Source organism: Phyllobates terribilis, unplaced genomic scaffold (genome assembly GCF_046119375.1).
Source record: "Phyllobates terribilis strain yellow unplaced genomic scaffold, ASM4611937v1 Scaffold_16__1_contigs__length_26959993, whole genome shotgun sequence".
NCBI lineage: Eukaryota > Metazoa > Chordata > Amphibia > Anura > Dendrobatidae > Phyllobates > Phyllobates terribilis.
Window position 1 is genome coordinate 8963555 of NW_027362776.1, and position 20676 is coordinate 8984230.

The window sequence follows — 20676 nt, forward strand, 5'->3', positions numbered from 1 at the left end:
CATGCACCATGCATGTGGGGCCCCCATGACATGTGGCACGTATTTGGGGCCCCCATGACATGCGGCATGCGTGTGGGCTACCATGACATGTGGCATGCATTTGAGGCCCCCAAGACATGTGGCATGCATGTGGGGCCCCATGACATGCAGCATGCATTTGTGGCCTCTGACATGCAGCATGCATTTGGGGCCCCCAATGAAATGTGGCATGCATTTGGGGCCCCTATGACAAGTGGCATGCTTTTTTGGCCCCAATGACATGCGGCATGCATTTGGGGCACCCATAACATGCGTCATGCACGTGGGGCCCCATGACATGCGGTATGCACGTGGAGCCCCATGCCATGCGGCATGCATGTGGGTACCCCATTACATGCGGCATGCACTTGGGACCCCCATGACATGCGGCATGCACATGGGGCCCCATGACATGCGTCATGCACTTGGGGCCACATGACATGTGGCATGCATTTGGGGCCCCCATGACATGCGGCATGCACATTGGGCCCCATGACATGCGGCATGCATGTGGAGATCCCATGACAGGCAGTATGCATTTGGGGCCCCAATGACATGTGGCATGCATTTGGGGCCCCCATGACATGTGGCATGCACATGGGGCCCCATGACATGCGGCATGCATTTGGGGCACCTATGACATGCGGTATGCACGTGGGGCCCATGATATGCGGTATGCACATGTTCACTCCATGACATGCGGTATGCATGTGGGCCCCCATGGCATGTGGCATGCATTTTGGGCCCCAGTGTCATGCGGTATGCACGTGGGGCCACATGACATGTGACATGCATTTGGGGTTCCCAAGACACGCAGCATGCATTTGGGGCCCCCATGACATGAGGCATGCATTTGGGGTCCCCTTGACATGCGGAATGCATTTTGGGTTCTCAAGACAAGCAGCATGCATTTGGGAACCCCATGACATGGAACATGCATTTGGGGTACCCATGACATGTGGCATGCATGTGGGGCCCCCATGACATGCGGCATGCACGTGGGGCACCCACGACATGAGGCATGCATTTGGGGCCCCCATGACATGAGGCATGCATTTTGGGCCCCTATGACATGCGGCATGCTTTTTTAGCCCTCGTGACATGCGGCTTGCACCTGGGGCCCCATGATATGTGCTATTCACGTGGAGCCCCATGACGTGCGTTATGCATGTGGAGCCCCCATGACATGCGACCTGCACGTGTGGCCCCCATGACATGCGGCATGCTTTTTTGTCCCCCATGACAGGAGGCTTGCATTTGGGGCCCCCATGACATGCGGCATGGACGTGGGGCCTCCATGATATGTAGAATGCATTTGGGGCCACCATGACATGCGTCATGCATGTGGGGCCCAAATGACATGCAACATGCATTTGGGGTACTCAAGACATGCGGCATGCATGTGGGGCCCCCATGACATGCGTCAAGCACGTGGGTCCCCCATGTCACGTGGCATGCTCTTGGGGCCACCATGACATGTGGCATGCATTTGGGGCCCCCATGACATGCGGCATTCATTTGGAGCCCCCATGACATGCGGCATGCATTTGGGGCCCCCATGACATGCGGCATGCACTTGGTGCCCTCATGACATGCGGCATGGATGTAGAGCCCCCATGACATGCGGAATGCATGTGGGGACCCCATGACATGCATTTGGGGCCCCCATGACATGCAGCATACATTTGAGGCCCCCATGAGATGCGGCATGCATGTGGGGCCCCATGACATGCGGCATGCATGTGGGGCCCCTATGACATGCACCATGCATGTGGGGCCCCCATGACATGCGGCACGTATTTGGTGCCCCCATGACATGCGGCATGCGTGTCGGCTACCATGACATGTGCCATGCATTTGGGTCCCCCATCACGTGCAGCATGCATTTGAGGCCCCCAAGACATGGGGCATGCATGTGGGGCCCCATGACATGCAGCATGCATTTGTGGCCTCTGACATGCAGCATGCATTTGGGCCCCCAATGAAATGTGGCATGCACGTGGAGCCCCCATGACATGTGTCATGCACGTGTGGCCCCCATGACATGTGGCATTCATTTTTGGCCCCCATGACATGCGGCATGCATTTGGTCCCCCATGACATGAGGCATGCACGTGGGGCCCCCATGACATGTGGCATACATTTGGGCCCCCCTTGACATGCGGCGTGCATTTGGGGACCCCATGACATGAGGCATGCATTTGGGGACCCCATGACATGCGGCATGCACGTGGGCCCCCCATGACATGGGGCATGCATTTGGGGCCCCCATGAAATTTGGCATGCATGTGGGGCACCCATGACATGCGGCATGCATGTGGAGCCCCCGACATGTGGCACTTATTTGGGGCCCGCATAACATGCGGCATACATTTAGGGCCCACATGTAACGCTGCATGCGTTTGGGGCCCCCATGACACGAGTCATGCATGTGTGGTCTCGATGACATGCGGCATGCATGTGGGGCCCCCATGACATGCGGAATTCAAGTGGGGACCCCATGACACGCGGCATGCATGTGGGGCCCCCATGACATGCGGCAAATATTTGGGGCCCCAAGACATGCGGCATGCATGTTGGGCCCCCATGACATGCAGCACATATTTGTGGCCCCCATGACATGCGGCATTCATTTGGGGCCCCCATGACATGCGCCATGCATGTGGGGCCCTCATGACATGCGGCACGTATTTGGTGCCCCCATGACATGCGGCATGCATTTGGTCCCCCATGACATGCAGCATGCATTTGTGGCCTCTGACATGCAGCATGCATTTGGGCCCCCAATGAAATGTGGCATGCACGTGGAGCCCCCATGACATGTGTCATGCACGTGTGGCCCCCATGACATGTGGCATTCATTTTTGGCCCCCATGACATGCGGCATGCATTTGGGGCACCCATAACATGCGTCATGCACGTGGGGCCCCATGACATGCGGTATGCACGTGGAGCCCCATGACATGCTATATGCATGTGGTGCCCCCATGACATGTGGAATGCATGTGGGCCCTCATGACATGCGGCATGCACAAGGGGCCCCATGACATGCGTCATGCACTTGGGGCCACATGACATGCGGCATGCAATTGGGGCCCCCATGACATGCAGCATGCACATGGGGCCCCATGACATGTGGCATGCATGTGGAGGTCCCATGACAGGCAGTATGCATTTGGGGCCCCAATGACATGCGGCATGCATTTGGGGCCTCCATGACATGTGGCATGCATTTGGGGCCCCCATGACATGTGGCATGCACATGGGGCCCCATGACATGCGGCATGCATTTGGGGCACCTATGACATGCGGTATGCATGTGGGGCCCATGATATGCGGTATGCACATGTTCCCCCAATGACATGCGGTATGCATGTGGGCCCCATGGCATGTGGCATGCACATGGGGCCCCATGACATGCGGCATGCATTTTGGGCCCCAATGCCATGCGGTATGCACGTGGGGCCCAATGATATGCGGTATGCACGTGTTGCCCCCATTACATGCGGTATGCATGAGTGTCCCCCATGACATGCGGCATGAAATTGGTACCCCCATGACATTCGGCATGCACATAGGGCCCCATGACATGCGGCATGCACGTGGGGCCACATGACATGCGGCATGCATTTGGGGCACCTATGACATGCGGTATGCATGTGGGGCCCATGATATGCGGTATGCACATGTTCCCTCAATGACATGCGGTATGCATGTGGGCCTCATGGCATGTGGCATGCACATGGGGCCCCATGACATGCGGCATGCATTTTGGGCCCAATGCCATGCGGTATGCACGTGGGGCCCCATGATATGCGGTATGCACGTGTTGCCCCCATTACATGCGGTATGCATAAGTGTCCCCCATGACATGTGGCATGAAATTGGCGCCATGACATGCGGCATGCACGTGGGGCCACATGACATGAGGCATGCATTTGGGGTACACATGACATGCGGCATGCATTTGGGGTACCCATGACAAGCGGCATGCATTTGGGTCACCCATGACATACGGCATGCATTTGGGGCCCCCCTGACATGTGGCATGCATTTGGGGCCCCCATGACATGTGGCATGCATGTGGGGCCCCCATGACATGCGGCATGCACGTGGGGCTTCCATGACATGCGGCATGCACGTGGGTCCCCCATGACATGTGGCATGCATTTGGGGCCCCCATGACATGCGGCATTCATTTGGAGCCCCCATGACATGAGGCATGCATTTGGGGCCCCCATGACATGCGGCATGGATGTAGAGCCCCCATGATATGCGGAATGCATGTGGGGACCCCATGACATGCGGCATGCAATTGGGGCCCCCATGACATGCAGCATACATTTGAGGCCCCCATGACATGCGGCATGCATGCGGGGCCCCATGACATGCGGCATGCATGTGGGGCCCCTATGACATGCACCATGCATGTGGGGCCCCCATGACATGCACCATGCATGTGGGGCCCCCATGACATGTGGCACGTATTTGGGGCCCCCATGACATGCGGCATGCGTGTGGGCTACCATGACATGTGGCATGCATTCGAGGCCCCCAAGACATGTGGCATGCATGTGGGGCCCCATGACATGCAGCATGCATTTGTGGCCTCTGACATGCAGCATGCATTTGGGGCCCCCAATGAAATGTGGCATGCATTTGGGGCCCCTATGACAAGTGGCATGCTTTTTTGGCCCCCATGACATGCGGCATGCATTTGGGGCACCCATAACATGCGTCATGCACGTGGGGCCCCATGACATGCGGTATGCACGTGGAGCCCCATGCCATGCGGCATGCATGTGGGTACCCCATTACATGCGGCATGCACTTGGGACCCCCATGACATGCGGCATGCACTTGGGGCCCCATGACATGCGTTATGCACTTGGGGCCACATGACATGTGGCATGCATTTGGGGCCCCCATGACATGCGACATGCACATTGGGCCCCATGACATGCGGCATGCATGTGGAGATCCCGTGACAGGCAGTATGCATTTGGGGCCCCAATGACATGTGGCATGCATTTGGGTCCCCCATGACATGCGGCATGCACGTGGGGCCACATGACATGCGGCATGCATGTGGAGCTCCCATGACATGCAGTATGCATTTGGGGCCCCCATGACATGAGTCAAGCTTTGGGGGTCCCCATGACATGCGGTATGCACGTGAGGCCCCCATGACATGCACTTTGCATTTGGGGCCCCCATGACATGCGGCATGCATGTGGGGCCCCCATGATATGTGGCATGCACGTTGTACCCCCATGACATTCAGCATGCACATGGGTCCCCATGACATGCGACATGCACGTGGGGCCACATGACATGCGACATGCATTTGGGGTTCCCAAGACACGCAGCATGCATTTGGGGCCCCCATGACATGAGGCATGCATTTGGGGTCCCCTTGACATGCGGAATGCATTTTGGGTTCTCAAGACAAGCAGCATGCATTTGGGAACCCCATGACATGGAACATGCATTTGGGGTACCCATGACATGTGGCATGCATTTGGGGCCCCCATGACATGCGGCATGCACATGGGTCCCCCATGACATGTGGCATGCATATGGGGCCCCCATGACATGCGACATGCACGTGGGGCACCCACGACATGAGGCATGCATTTGGGGCCCCCATGACATGTGGCATGCATTTTGGGCCCCTATGACATGCGGCATGCTTTTTTGGCCCTCGTGACATGCGGCTTGCACCTGGGGCCCCATGATATGTGCTATTCACGTGGAGCCCCATGACGTGCGTTATGCATGTGGAGCCCCCATGACATGCGACCTGCACGTGTGGCCCCCATGACATGCGGCATGCTTTTTTGGCCCCCATGACAGGCGGCTTGCATTTGGGGCCCCCATGACATGCGGCATGCACGTGGGGCCTCCATGATATGTAGAATGCATTTGGGGCCCCCATGACATGCTTCATGCATGTGGGGCCCAAATGACATGCGACATGCATTTGGGGTACCCAAGACATGCGGCATGCATGTTGGGCCCCCATGTCATGCGGTATGCTCTTGAGGCCCCCATGACATGTGGCATGCATTTGGGGCCCCTATGACATGCGGCATGATTTTTTGGCCCCCATGACATGCGGCATGCATTTGGGGCACACATGGCATGCGGCATGCATGTGGGCCCCCATGACATGCGGCATGCATGTGGGTACCCCATTACATGCGGCATGCAATGCACTTGGGACCCCCATGACATGCGTCATGCACATGGGGCCCCATGACATGGGGCATGCATTTGGGGTCCCCATGACATGCAGTATGCAAGTGGGTCCCCCATGACATGGGGCATGCATTTGGGGTACACATGACATGCTGCATGCATTTGGGGCCCCCATGACATAAGGCATGCATTTGGGGACCCCATGACATGTGGCATGCATTTGGGGCCCCCATGACATGTGGCATGCATGTGGGGCCCCCATGACATGCGTCATGCACGCGGGGTACCCATGACTTGCGGCATGTATGTGGGGCCCCCATGACATGTGGCATGCATTTGTCGCCGCCATGACATGCAGCATTCATGTGGGGCCCCATGACATGGCCCATGCATGTGGGGTTCCCATGACATGTTGCATGCATTTGGGGCCCCCATCACATGCAGCATGCATTTGGGGCCCCTAACATGCAGCATGCATTTGGGGCCCCCAATGAAATGCGGAATGCTAGTGGGGCCCCCATGACATTCGGCATGCATGTGGAGCCCCCATGACATGCGACTTGCACGTGTGGCCCCCATTACATGCGGCATGCATTTGGCGACCCTATGACATGTGGCATGCTTTTTTGGCCCCCATGACAGGCGGCTTGCATTTGGGGCCCCCATGACATGCGGCATGCACGTGGGGCCTACATGATATGTAGAATGCATTTGGGGCCACCATGACAAGAGTCATGCATGTGGGGCCCAAATGACATGCGACATGCATTTGGGGTACTCAAGACATGCGGCATGCATGTGGGGGCCCCATGACATGCATCAAGCACGTGGGGCCCCCATGTCATGCGGCATGCTCTTGGGGCCCCCATGACATGCGGCATTCATTTGGAGCCCCCATGACATGAGGCATGCACTTGGTGCCCTCATGACATGCGGCATGGATGTAGAGCCCCCATGATATGCGGAATGCATGTGGGGACCCCATGACATGCGGCATGCAATTGGGGCCCCCATGACATGCAGCATACATTTGAGGCCCCCATGACATGCGTCATGCATGCGGGGCCCCATGACATGCGGCATGCATGTGGGGCCCCTATGACATGCACCATGCATTTGGGGCCCCCATGACATGCACCATGCATGTGGGGCCCCCATGACATGTGGCACGTATTTGGGGCCCCCATGACATGCGGCATGCGTGTGGGCTACCATGACATGTGGCATGCATTTGAGGCCCCCAAGACATGTGGCATGCATGTGGGGCCCCATGACATGCAGCATGCATTTGTGGCCTCTGACATGCAGCATGCATTTGGGGCCCCCAATGAAATGTGGCATGCATTTGGGGCCCCTATGACAAGTGGCATGCTTTTTTGGCCCCAATGACATGCGGCATGCATTTGGGGCACCCATAACATGCGTCATGCACGTGGGGCCCCATGACATGCGGTATGCACGTGGAGCCCCATGCCATGCGGCATGCATGTGGGTACCCCATTACATGCGGCATGCACTTGGGACCCCCATGACATGCGGCATGCACATGGGGCCCCATGACATGCGTCATGCACTTGGGGCCACATGACATGTGGCATGCATTTGGGGCCCCCATGACATGCGGCATGCACATTGGGCCCCATGACATGCGGCATGCATGTGGAGATCCCATGACAGGCAGTATGCATTTGGGGCCCCAATGACATGTGGCATGCATTTGGGGCCTCCATGACATATGGTATGCATTTGGGGCCCCCATGACATGTGGCATGCACATGGGGCCCCATGACATGCGGCATGCATTTGGGGCACCTATGACATGCGGTATGCACGTGGGGCCCATGATATGCGGTATGCACATGTTCACTCCATGACATGCGGTATGCATGTGGGCCCCCATGGCATGTGGCATGCATTTTGGGCCCCAGTGCCATGCGGTATGCACGTGGGGCCACATGACATGTGACATGCATTTGGGGTTCCCAAGACACGCAGCATGCATTTGGGGCCCCCATGACATGAGGCATGCATTTGGGGTCCCCTTGACATGCGGAATGCATTTTGGGTTCTCAAGACAAGCAGCATGCATTTGGGAACCCCATGACATGGAACATGCATTTGGGGTACCCATGACATGTGGCATGCATGTGGGGCCCCCATGACATGCGGCATGCACGTGGGGCACCCACGACATGAGGCATGCATTTGGGGCCCCCATGACATGAGGCATGCATTTTGGGCCCCTATGACATGCGGCATGCTTTTTTAGCCCTCGTGACATGCGGCTTGCACCTGGGGCCCCATGATATGTGCTATTCACGTGGAGCCCCATGACGTGCGTTATGCATGTGGAGCCCCCATGACATGCGACCTGCACGTGTGGCCCCCATGACATGCGGCATGCTTTTTTGTCCCCCATGACAGGAGGCTTGCATTTGGGGCCCCCATGACATGCGGCATGGACGTGGGGCCTCCATGATATGTAGAATGCATTTGGGGCCACCATGACATGCGTCATGCATGTGGGGCCCAAATGACATGCAACATGCATTTGGGGTACTCAAGACATGCGGCATGCATGTGGGGCCCCCATGACATGCGTCAAGCACGTGGGTCCCCCATGTCACGTGGCATGCTCTTGGGGCCACCATGACATGTGGCATGCATTTGGGGCCCCCATGACATGCGGCATTCATTTGGAGCCCCCATGACATGCGGCATGCATTTGGGGCCCCCATGACATGCGGCATGCACTTGGTGCCCTCATGACATGCGGCATGGATGTAGAGCCCCCATGACATGCGGAATGCATGTGGGGACCCCATGACATGCATTTGGGGCCCCCATGACATGCAGCATACATTTGAGGCCCCCATGAGATGCGGCATGCATGTGGGGCCCCATGACATGCGGCATGCATGTGGGGCCCCTATGACATGCACCATGCATGTGGGGCCCCCATGACATGCGGCACGTATTTGGTGCCCCCATGACATGCGGCATGCGTGTCGGCTACCATGACATGTGCCATGCATTTGGGTCCCCCATCACGTGCAGCATGCATTTGAGGCCCCCAAGACATGGGGCATGCATGTGGGGCCCCATGACATGCAGCATGCATTTGTGGCCTCTGACATGCAGCATGCATTTGGGCCCCCAATGAAATGTGGCATGCACGTGGAGCCCCCATGACATGTGGCATTCATTTTTGGCCCCCATGACATGCGGCATGCATTTGGTCCCCCATGACATGAGGCATGCACGTGGGGCCCCCATGACATGTGGCATACATTTGGGCCCCCCTTGACATGCGGCGTGCATTTGGGGACCCCATGACATGAGGCATGCATTTGGGGACCCCATGACATGCGGCATGCACGTGGGCCCCCCATGACATGGGGCATGCATTTGGGGCCCCCATGAAATTTGGCATGCATGTGGGGCACCCATGACATGCGGCATGCATGTGGAGCCCCCGACATGTGGCACTTATTTGGGGCCCGCATAACATGCGGCATACATTTAGGGCCCACATGTAACGCTGCATGCGTTTGGGGCCCCCATGACACGAGTCATGCATGTGTGGTCTCGATGACATGCGGCATGCATGTGGGGCCCCCATGACATGCGGAATTCAAGTGGGGACCCCATGACACGCGGCATGCATGTGGGGCCCCCATGACATGCGGCAAATATTTGGGGCCCCAAGACATGCGGCATGCATGTTGGGCCCCCATGACATGCAGCACATATTTGTGGCCCCCATGACATGCGGCATTCATTTGGGGCCCCCATGACATGCGCCATGCATGTGGGGCCCTCATGACATGCGGCACGTATTTGGTGCCCCCATGACATGCGGCATGCATTTGGTCCCCCATGACATGCAGCATGCATTTGTGGCCTCTGACATGCAGCATGCATTTGGGGCCCCAATGAAATGTGGCATGCACGTGGAGCCCCCATGACATGTGTCATGCACGTGTGGCCCCCATGACATGTGGCATTCATTTTTGGCCCCCATGACATGCGGCATGCATTTGGGGCACCCATAACATGCGTCATGCACGTGGGGCCCCATGACATGCGGTATGCACGTGGAGCCCCATGACATGCGATATGCATGTGGTGCCCCCATGACATGTGGAATGCATGTGGGCCCTCATGACATGCGGCATGCACAAGGGGCCCCATGACATGCGTCATGCACTTGGGGCCACATGACATGCGGCATGCAATTGGGGCCCCCATGACATGCAGCATGCACATGGGGCCCCATGACATGTGGCATGCATGTGGAGGTCCCATGACAGGCAGTATGCATTTGGGGCCCCAATGACATGCGGCATGCATTTGGGGCCTCCATGACATGTGGCATGCATTTGGGGCCCCCATGACATGTGGCATGCACATGGGGCCCCATGACATGCGGCATGCATTTGGGGCACCTATGACATGCGGTATGCATGTGGGGCCCATGATATGCGGTATGCACATGTTCCCCCAATGACATGCGGTATGCATGTGGGCCCCATGGCATGTGGCATGCACATGGGGCCCCATGACATGCGGCATGCATTTTGGGCCCCAATGCCATGCGGTATGCACGTGGGGCCCAATGATATGCGGTATGCACGTGTTGCCCCCATTACATGCGGTATGCATGAGTGTCCCCCATGACATGCGGCATGAAATTGGTACCCCCATGACATTCGGCATGCACATGGGGCCCCATGACATGCGGCATGCACGTGGGGCCACATGACATGCGGCATGCATTTGGGGCACCTATGACATGCGGTATGCATGTGGGGCCCATGATATGCGGTATGCACATGTTCCCTCAATGACATGCGGTATGCATGTGGGCCTCATGGCATGTGGCATGCACATGGGGCCCCATGACATGCGGCATGCATTTTGGGCCCAATGCCATGCGGTATGCACGTGGGGCCCCATGATATGCGGTATGCACGTGTTGCCCCCATTACATGCGGTATGCATAAGTGTCCCCCATGACATGTGGCATGAAATTGGCGCCATGACATGCGGCATGCACGTGGGGCCACATGACATGCGGCATGCATGTGGAGCTCCCATGACATGCAGTATGCATTTGGGGCCCCCATGACATGAGGCATGCATAGGGGGTCCCCATGACATGCGGTATGCACGTGGGTCCCCCATGACATGGGGCATGCATTTGGGGTACACATGACATGCGGCATGCATTTGGGGTACCCATGACAAGCGGCATGCATTTGGGTCACCCATGACATACGGCATGCATTTGGGGCCCCCCTGACATGTGGCATGCATTTGGGGCCCCCATGACATGTGGCATGCATGTGGGGCCCCCATGACATGCGGCATGCACGTGGGGCTTCCATGACATGCGGCATGCACGTGGGTCCCCCATGACATGTGGCATGCATTTGGGGTACCCATGACATGCGGCATGTATGTGGGGCCCCCATGACATGCGGCATGCATTTGGGGCCCCCATGACATGCGGCATGTATGTGGGGCCCCCATGACATGCGGCATGCATTTGGGGCCCCCATGACATGCGGCATTCATGTGTGGCCCCATGAATGGCCCATGCATGTGGGGCTACCATGACATGTTGCATGCATTTGGGGCCCCCATCACATGCAGCATGCATTTGGGGCCCCAGACATGCAGCATGCATTTGAGGCCCCCAATGAAATGTGGAATGCACATGGGGCCCCCATGACATGCGACATGCAAGTGTGACCCCCATGAGCTGAGGTGCACCTTTGGTCAAAATCAGAGGCTTCGTGTCCCGTTTGCAACAGGCTTGACCTGAAATGTTGCCGAAAGGCAACAAAAGTTGACCTTTTGTTGCAAACGGGACACAAGATGGCCGACTTTTGTTGCCGGAATGCAACATTTGTTGCATTTGTGGAACAGGCTTGACCTTGATACATTGGAACTGGATTAAAGAGTCAATATGGTAGTATGACCTTCTGTACTATAGTAATATATAGGGACTGATGGGGGAAATTTGTTTTTTGGCATTTGGGACGCTTACGCACGCGGTGGGATGCGCTAAATTTTTTTCAGGGTTAAGGCAAAATTTCTGCTCGAAACTGCACGCTCTGCGGCCTGAAATATCGCTCCTGAGGGGGTCTACGCAATAAAAATGCAAAAAAATGTAACATTAGAGCTGGCTAAATCACTTACCTGATTGACCAATAGCCAGCCCTCATTGACTTTTTTCTTGACATTGTGTGTTCTGAGGAAACTCCACCGGGTGGCAATGTTGTCCAACTTTTTAATTTTTTATTGTAGGATTGTAAAAACACCAGATGGCGATGTTTCTCTTTCTAATGTGCACGCAAGCATGAGAGCTTGCTGCTGGTTGTCCTGGATTACCTGCAGCCAGCCCTCATATTGGGCATATAATGTCTATAGCCAACTCTCAAATTTTTTTTGCTTTAATAACACTAAGGCTATGTAACCACGATGCAGAAATGAAGCATTGTGTTCACGGCTGCCTCTAGCCAGCCCTCAAATTTTTTTTTTCTTTAATAACACAAACACCATGAGGGCTGGCTATCATGTGTCCACGGCTGCCTCTAGCCAGCCCCCCAATTTTTTTTTTCTTTAATAACACAAACAGCATGAGGGCTGGCTATCGTGTGTTCACGGCTGCCTCTAGCCAGCCCCCCAAATTTTTTTTTTTTCTTTAATAACACAAACACCATGAGGGCTGGCTATCGTGTGTCCACGGCTGCCTCTAGCCAGCCCCCCAATTTTTTTTTTCTTTAATAACACAAACACCATGAGGGCTGGCTATCGTGTGTCCACGGCTGCCTCTAGCCAGCCCCCCAATTTTTTTTTTCTTTAATAACACAAACACCATGAGAGCTGGCTATCGTGTGTTCACGGCTGCCTCTAGCCAGCCCCCCAATTTTTTTTTTCTTTAATAACACAAACACCATGAGGGCTGGCTATCATGTGTCCACGGCTGCCTCTAGCCAGCCCCCCAATTTTTTTTTTCTTTAATAACACAAACAGCATGAGGGCTGGCTATCGTGTGTTCACGGCTGCCTCTAGACAGCCCCCCAATTTTTTTTTTTCTTTAATAACACAAACACCATGAGGGCTGGCTATCGTGTGTCCACGGCTGCCTCTAGCCAGCCCCCCAATTTTTTTTTCTTTAATAACACAAACACCATGAGGGCTGGCTATCATGTGTCCACGGCTGCCTCTAGCCAGCCCCCCAATTTTTTTTTTCTTTAATAATACAAACACCATGAGGGCTGGCTTTCATGTGTCCACGGCTGCCTCTAGCCAGCCCTCAAATTTATTTTTTTTCTTTAATAACACAAACACCATGAGGGCTGGCTATCGTGTGTCCACGGCTGCCTCTAGCCAGCCCTTAAATTTTTTATTTCTTTAATAACACAAACACCATGAGGGCTTGCTATGGTGTGTCCACGGCTGCCTCTAGCCAGCCCCCCAATTTTTTTTTCATTAATAACACAAACACCATGAGGGCTGGCTATCGTGTGTCCACGGCTGCCTCTAGCCAGCCCTCAAATTATTATTTTTTCTTTTATAACACAAACACCATGAGGGCTGGCTATCATGTGTCCACGGCTGCCTCTAGCCAGCCCTAAAATTATTGTTTTTTCTTTAATAACACAAACACCATGAGGGCTGGCTATCATGTGTCCACGGCTGCCTCTAGCCAGCCCTCAAATTTTTTTTTTCTTAAATAACACAAACACCATGAGGGCTGGCTATCATGTGTCCACGGCTGCCTCTAGCCAGCCCTCAATTTTTTTTTTTCTTTAATAACACAAACACCATGAGGGCTGGCTATCGTGTGTCCACGGCTGCCTCTAGCCAGCCCCCCAATTTTTTTTTTCTTTAATAACACAAACACCATGAGAGCTGGCTATCGTGTGTTCACGGCTGCCTCTAGCCAGCCCCCCAATTTTTTTTTTCTTTAATAACACAAACACCATGAGGGCTGGCTATCATGTGTCCACGGCTGCCTCTAGCCAGCCCCCCAATTTTTTTTTTCTTTAATAACACAAACAGCATGAGGGCTGGCTATCGTGTGTTCACGGCTGCCTCTAGACAGCCACCCAATTTTTTTTTTCTTTAATAACACAAACACCATGAGGGCTTGCTATGGTGTGTCCACGGCTGCCTCTAGCCAGCCCCCCAATTTTTTTTTCATTAATAACACAAACACCATGAGGGCTGGCTATCGTGTGTCCACGGCTGCCTCTAGCCAGCCCTCAAATTATTATTTTTTCTTTTATAACACAAACACCATGAGGGCTGGCTATCATGTGTCCACGGCTGCCTCTAGCCAGCCCTAAAATTATTATTTTTTCTTTAATAACACAAACACCATGAGGGCTGGATATCATGTGTCCACGGCTGCCTCTAGCCAGCCCTCAAATTTTTTTTTTCTTAAATAACACAAACACCATGAGGGCTGGCTATCATGTGTCCACGGCTGCCTCTAGCCAGCCCTCAATTTTTTTTTTCTTTAATAACACAAACACCATGAGGGCTGGCTATCGTGTGTCCACGGCTGCCTCTAGCCAGCCCTCAAATTTTTTTTTTCTTTAATAACACAAACAACATGAGGGCTGGCTATGAGGAAGGGAGCTATGGCCCTGTAAAGTTAGCTTGTTGTCCTGTGGAGAAGAGTTTGAGGGGATTGTGGCCCTGTGGAAATGCTTGTGGCTCGGCAGAATGAGCCAGTGGTACTGTGGAGAGAGCTGAAGGGGTTGAGGCCCTGTGGAAAGGCCTGTGACCCTGTATAGGGGTCTGTGGCCCCGCAGAGGGGCATGTAGCGATGTAAAGAGAGCAGGAGGGAGTTGTGGCCTGCGGAAAAGGCCATGTAGAGCGGGCTGGAGGGGCCTGTGGAAGGGTCTGAAGTAAGATTTGGGCCTATGAAGTCTTTTTGCGGCAAACAACATGCAACATGATTGCCTGTGGAGAGAGCTGGAGGGACTTGTAGCACTGTGGAAAGGCGTGTGGCCGGGTAGGAGCCTGTGGTCCAGTGGAGAGAGCTGAAGGTGTTGTGGTCCTGTGGAAAGGCCTGTGACCCTGTATAGGGGTCCGTTGCCCTGTGGAGAGAGCTGGAGGTGCTCGTGCCCTATGGAAATGACTATGGCCATGTAGAAAGGCCTTTTGGCCTTGAAGAGGGGGCTTGTGCCCTGCATACGGGCCTTGTGTCTCTGTGGAGAGAGCTAAAGGGGGCTGTGGCCGTGCAGAAAGTGCATTTGGCCCTGTGGAGGGGAGCTATGGCCCTGTAAAGAGAGCTTGTTGTCCTGTGGAGAAGAGTTGGAGGGGACTGTGGCTCTGTGGAAAGGCTTGTGGCCCGGCAGAAGTAGGCAATGGTGCTGTGGAGAGAGCTGAAGGGGTTGAGGCCCTGTGGAAAGGCCTGTGACCCTGTATAGGGGTCTGTGGCCCCGCAGAGGGGCATGTGGCGATGTAAAGAGAGCTGGAGGGAGTTGTGGCCTGAGGAAAAGGCCATGTGGAGCGGGCTGGAGAGGCCTGTGGAAGGCTCTGGAGTAAGATTTGGGCCTATGAAGTCCTTTGCAGTAAACAACATGCAACATGATTGTCTGTGGAGAGAGCTGGAGGGGCTTGTGGCACTGTGGAAAGGCCTGTGGCCCTATGGATAGGCCCTTTAGCCTTGTGGAAAGGGCTGTGGCCCTGTGGTGAGAGCTGGAAGGAGTTGTGGGCTGTGGAAAAGCCTGTGGTCCTGTGGAGACAGCTGAAGGGGTTGAGGCCCTGTGGAAAGGCCTGTGACCCTGTATAGGGGTCCGTTGCCCTGTGGAGAGAGCTGGAGGGGCTCGTGCCCTATGGAAATGACTATGGCCATGTAGAAAGGCCTTTTGGCCTTGAAGAGGGGGCTTGTGCCCTGCAGACGTGCCCTGTGACTCTGTGGAGAGAGCTGTTGGGAGTTGTGGCCGTGTGGAAAGTGCATTTGGCCTTGTGGAGGTGAGCTATGGCCCTGTAAAGAGAGCTTCTTGTCCTGTGGAGAGAGCTGGAGGGTTTTGTGGCCCTGTGGAAAGGTCTGTGGCCCTATGGATAGGCCCTTTAGCCTTGTGGAAGGGGCTGTGGCCCTGTGGTGAGAGCTGGAAGGAGTTGTGGGCTGTGGAGAAGCCTGTGGTCCTGTGGAGACAGCTGAAGGGGTTGAGGCCCTGTGGAAAGGCCTGTGACCCTGTATAGGGGTCTGTGGCCCCGCAGAGGGGCATGTGGCGATGTAAAGAGAGCTGGAGGGAGTTGTGGCCTGAGGAAAAGGCCATGTGGAGCGGGCTGGAGAGGCCTGTGGAAGGCTCTGGAGTAAGATTTGGGCCTATGAAGTCCTTTGCAGTAAACAACATGCAACATGATTGCCTGTGGAGAGAGCTGGAGGGGCTTGTGGCACTGTGGATAGGCCTGTGGCCCAGTAGGAGCCTGTGGTCCTGTGGAGAGAGCTGAAGGTGTTGTGGCCCTGTGGAAAGGCCTGTGACCCTGTATAGGGGTCCGTTGCCCTGTGGAGAGAGCTGGAGGGGCTCGTGCCCTATGGAAATGACTATGGCCATGTAGAAAGGCCTTTTGGCCTTGAAGAGGGGGCTTGTGCCCTGCAGACGGGCCCTGTGACTCTGTGGAGAGAGCTGTTGGGAGTTGTGGCCGTGTGGAAAGTGCATTTGGCCCTGTGGAGGTGAGCTATGGCCCTGTAAAGAGAGCTTCTTGTCCTGTGGAGAGAGCTGGAGGGTGTTGTGGCCCTGTGGAAAGGTCTGTGGCCCTATGGATAGGCCCTTTAGCCTTGTGGAAAGGGCTGTGGCCCTGTGGTGAGAGCTGGAAGGAGTTGTGGGCTGTGGAAAAGCCTGTGGTCCTGTGGAGACAGCTGAAGGGGTTGAGGCCCTGTGGAAAGGCCTGTGACCCTGTATAGGGGTCTGTGGCCCCGCAGAGGGGCATGTGGCGATGTAAAGAGAGCTGGAGGGAGTTGTGGCCTGAGGAAAAGGCCATGTGGAGCGGGCTGGAGAGGCCTGTGGAAGGCTCTGGAGTAAGATTTGGGCCTATGAAGTCCTTTGCAGTAAACAACATGCAACATGATTGTCTGTGGAGAGAGCTGGAGGGGCTTGTGGCACTGTGGAAAGGCCTGTGGCCCTATGGATAGGCCCTTTAGCCTTGTGGAAAGGGCTGTGGCCCTGTGGTGAGAGCTGGAAGGAGTTGTGGGCTGTGGAAAAGCCTGTGGTCCTGTGGAGACAGCTGAAGGGGTTGAGGCCCTGTGGAAAGGCCTGTGACCCTGTATAGGGGTCCGTTGCCCTGTGGAGAGAGCTGGAGGGGCTCGTGCCCTATGGAAATGACTATGGCCATGTAGAAAGGCCTTTTGGCCTTGAAGAGGGGGCTTGTGCCCTGCAGACGTGCCCTGTGACTCTGTGGAGAGAGCTGTTGGGAGTTGTGGCCGTGTGGAAAGTGCATTTGGCCTTGTGGAGGTGAGCTATGGCCCTGTAAAGAGAGCTTCTTGTCCTGTGGAGAGAGCTGGAGGGTTTTGTGGCCCTGTGGAAAGGTCTGTGGCCCTATGGATAGGCCCTTTAGCCTTGTGGAAGGGGCTGTGGCCCTGTGGTGAGAGCTGGAAGGAGTTGTGGGCTGTGGAGAAGCCTGTGGTCCTGTGGAGACAGCTGAAGGGGTTGAGGCCCTGTGGAAAGGCCTGTGACCCTGTATAGGGGTCTGTGGCCCCGCAGAGGGGCATGTGGCGATGTAAAGAGAGCTGGAGGGAGTTGTGGCCTGAGGAAAAGGCCATGTGGAGCGGGCTGGAGAGGCCTGTGGAAGGCTCTGGAGTAAGATTTGGGCCTATGAAGTCCTTTGCAGTAAACAACATGCAACATGATTGCCTGTGGAGAGAGCTGGAGGGGCTTGTGGCACTGTGGATAGGCCTGTGGCCCAGTAGGAGCCTGTGGTCCTGTGGAGAGAGCTGAAGGTGTTGTGGCCCTGTGGAAAGGCCTGTGACCCTGTATAGGGGTCCGTTGCCCTGTGGAGAGAGCTGGAGGGGCTCGTGCCCTATGGAAATGACTATGGCCATGTAGAAAGGCCTTTTGGCCTTGAAGAGGGGGCTTGTGCCCTGCAGACGGGCCCTGTGACTCTGTGGAGAGAGCTGTTGGGAGTTGTGGCCGTGTGGAAAGTGCATTTGGCCCTGTGGAGGTGAGCTATGGCCCTGTAAAGAGAGCTTCTTGTCCTGTGGAGAGAGCTGGAGGGTGTTGTGGCCCTGTGGAAAGGTCTGTGGCCCTATGGATAGGCCCTTTAGCCTTGTGGAAAGGGCTGTGGCCCTGTGGTGAGAGCTGGAAGGAGTTGTGGGCTGTGGAAAAGCCTGTGGTCCTGTGGAGACAGCTGAAGGGGTTGAGGCCCTGTGGAAAGGCCTGTGACCCTGTATAGGGGTCTGTGGCCCCGCAGAGGGGCATGTGGCGATGTAAAGAGAGCTGGAGGGAGTTGTGGCCTGAGGAAAAGGCCATGTGGAGCGGGCTGGTGGCCTGTGGAAGGCTCTGGAGTAAGATTTGAGCCTATGAAGTCCTTTGCAGTAAACAACATGCAACATGATTGCCTGTGGAGAGAGCTGGAGGGGCTTGTGGCACTGTGGAAAGGCCTGTGGCCCAGTAGGAGCTTGTGATCCTGTGGAGAGAGCTGAAGGTGTTGTGGCCCTGTGGAAAGGCCTGTGACCCTGTATAGGGGTCCGTTGCCCTGTGGAGAGAGCTGGAGGGGCTCGTGCCCTATGGAAATGACTATAGCCATGTAGAAAGGCCCTTTGGCCTTGAAGAGGGCGCTTGTGCCCTGCAGACGGGCCCTGTGACTCTGTGGAGAGAGCTGTTGGGAGTTGTGGCCGTGTGGAAAGTGCATTTGGCCCTGTGGAGGTGAGCTATGGCCCTGTAAAGAGAGCTTCTTGTCCTGTGGAGAGAGCTGGAGGGTGTTGTGGCCCTGTGGAAAGGTCTGTGGCCCTATGGATAGGCCCTTTAGCCTTGTGGAAGGGGCTGTGGCCCTGTGGTGAGAGCTGGAAAGAGTTGTGGGCTGTGGAAAAGCCTGTGGTCCTGTGGAGACAGCTGAAGGGGTTGAGGCCCTGTGGAAAGGCCTGTGACCCTGTATAGGGGTCTGTGGCCCCGCAGAGGGGCATGTGGCTATGTAAAGAGAGCTGGAGGGAGTTGTGGCCTGAGGAAAAGGCCATGTGGAGCGGGCTGGAGAGGCCTGTGGAAGGCTCTGGAGTAAGATTTGGGCCTATGAAGTCCTTTGCAGTAAACAACATGCAACATGATTGCCTGTGGAGAGAGCTGGAGGGGCTTGTGGCCCTGTGGAAAGGCCTGTGACCCTGTATAGGGGTCCGTTGCCCTGTGGAGAGAGCTGGAGGGGCTCGTGCCCTATGGAAATGACTATGGCCAGTAGAAAGGCCTTTTGGCCTTGAAGAGGGGGCTTGTGCCCTGCAGACGGGCCTTGTGTCTCTGTGGAGAGAGCTAAAGGGGGCTGTGGCCGTGCAGAAAGTGCATTTGGCCCTGTGGAGGGGAGCTATGGCCCGGTAAAGAGAGCTTGTTGTCCTGTGGAGAAGAGTTGGAGGGGATTGTGGCCCTGTGGATTGGCCTGTGACCCTGTATAGGGGTCTGTGGCCCCGCAGAGGGGCATGTGGCGATGTAAAGAGAGCTGGAGGGAGTTGTGGCCTGCGGAAAAGGCCATGTGGAGCGGGCTGGAGGGGCCTGTGGAAGGGTCTAAAGTAAGATTTGGGCCTATGAAGTCCTTTTGCGGTAAACAACATGCAACATGATTGCCTGTGGAGAGAACTGGAGGGACTTGTAGCACTGTGGAAAGGCCTGTGGCCGGGTAGGAGCCTGTGGTCCTGTGGAGAGAGCTGAAGGTGTTGTGGTCACGCAAATGAGCCCTTTTAACTGATTAAAGGGGGGTGGAGGAGGCTGTGGCCCTGATGAAAGAGCTGAAAGGGGTTGTAGCCTTGTAGAAGGAGCCTGTGGTCCTCTGGAGAGAGCTGGAGGGGGTTATTGCCTTGGGGAAATGCCTATGGCCCTGCGGAGGGGACCTATGACCCTTTGAAAAAGGCCTTTGGCCTTTTGGAGGGGGCTGTTGCCTTGTAAAGGGAGCCTCTGTCCTTTTTAAGAGAGACAGAGGGGGTTGTGGCCTTATGGAAAGGCCTATGACACAGTGAAAGGGCCCTGTGGAGAGAGGTGAAGGCGGTTGTGGCCCTGTGTAAATGCCTGTAAACCTGTAGAAGGAGCCTGTGGTTCTGTGGAGAGAGCTTGAGGGGGGTTATGGCCCTATGGAAATGACTATGGCCCTGTGGAATGGACCTATAGCCCTTTGCAAAGGGCCTTTGGCCTTGTGGAGGGGGCTGTTGCCCTGCAGAAGGAGCCTGTGGCCCTGTTGAGAGAGCCAGAGGGGGTTGTGGCCCTATTTAAAGGCCAGTGGCCCTGTAGACTG